At 38.4% G+C, this 1186-nt stretch overlaps 1 long non-coding RNA gene across 1 annotated transcript in view; it reads right to left on the reverse strand.

Annotated features, from left to right (window-relative positions):
- Window positions 1-1186, reverse strand: part of LOC128249491 (uncharacterized) — a 4460-nt gene that overhangs the window by 1069 nt on the left and 2205 nt on the right. Inside the window, exon 2 of the long non-coding RNA XR_008265590.1 lies at window positions 62-229. This is a non-coding gene — a long non-coding RNA (uncharacterized LOC128249491). The remainder of the gene's footprint in view (window positions 1-61; window positions 230-1186) is intronic.

Genomic DNA, 1186 nt, shown 5'->3' on the forward strand with positions numbered 1-1186 from the left:
AGAGAGAGAGAGAGAGAAAGAGAGAGAGAGAGAGAAAGAGAGAGAGAGAGAGAGAACTTACTAATGAACAACATATCACTGTTCCAATGAAGAGGCGCATCACTTTGACATCGAAACAAGAATAGACAAAAGTGAACAAACCAACCATTACAAGAAACACTCCAGAAACAGCGGAATGTTTGTAAGGGAAGCCGTTATTCGGTGTTGAATTCGCCATCTTGATGGCAATCTGGGGGAAAAAAAAAAGAAAATACAAAACAGCAATTCAGTCAAATTGTAAAACTTGATACTAGTTTTATCTAATACTTGCTTGATTCAATTCCCATACTACCACCTGGAAACAACAGCCAAGCCTATGTCCCACTTATTTCATCGTCCGGTTTAACACCAATTGGCAATCCTTCGGTTTTGATACACGACGTCAATCACCCACAACCTTCCCTCGTGGCAGTATACGAAGTTTCAAACTTGTTTAGTTAAAACAAAAAAAGATAATTTTAAAAAACTGTGAGGCAAACTGAAGAGATCCCCGAGGGATCGCCCATTAACTCATGACCATTGAAGACATTCAGTAAAATTAACTGTGATGCAAGCATATGGACCAAGTGCCCGTTCTAAAGATTATCTCAACCCACTACTCTTCAAAATCCTTGAAAAGGGGCGTTGGATTTGTAGTTCCTTGTTTCACAAATTAACTCAATAAACAAAATGATAAGCAGGATAACGTGAACCGTTACATAATGAAAGTTTAAAAAGTTTTAAGGAGTTGAGGTGCTTAGAATGATCACAGCACTTCTGAATCAGGAGGTGGTGGAAGGGATCAGTCCAGGCTAAACAGTAAACCAGTCACCACTTATTCTCTAGTAGTAGTAGTAGTAGTAGTAGTAGTAGTAGTGATACTAGTAGTAGTGGCGAAACGTGTATGCGGGTACGCATTGTAAAGGTGGGAGTGTCTTCCGAAAATGTTTATTTGCACATCTCCGTGAAAGGAAACGACACAATATTGAAAAGCAAGCAAGATAAGAATTTGAAAAGAATAAGCACCGAGTAACAACAACACATGGACAATAGAGCCCGGATGATTAACATGAAACCTAAACCATGACCACTCTTTAGTTGTGCATTACTATACAACAAACTCCACCCAAAACTAACACACACACACACTTTATATATATATATATAT

The sequence above is a fragment of the Octopus bimaculoides genome, chromosome 15 (genome assembly GCF_001194135.2).
Source record: "Octopus bimaculoides isolate UCB-OBI-ISO-001 chromosome 15, ASM119413v2, whole genome shotgun sequence".
NCBI classification, from domain to species: Eukaryota; Metazoa; Mollusca; class Cephalopoda; order Octopoda; family Octopodidae; genus Octopus; species Octopus bimaculoides.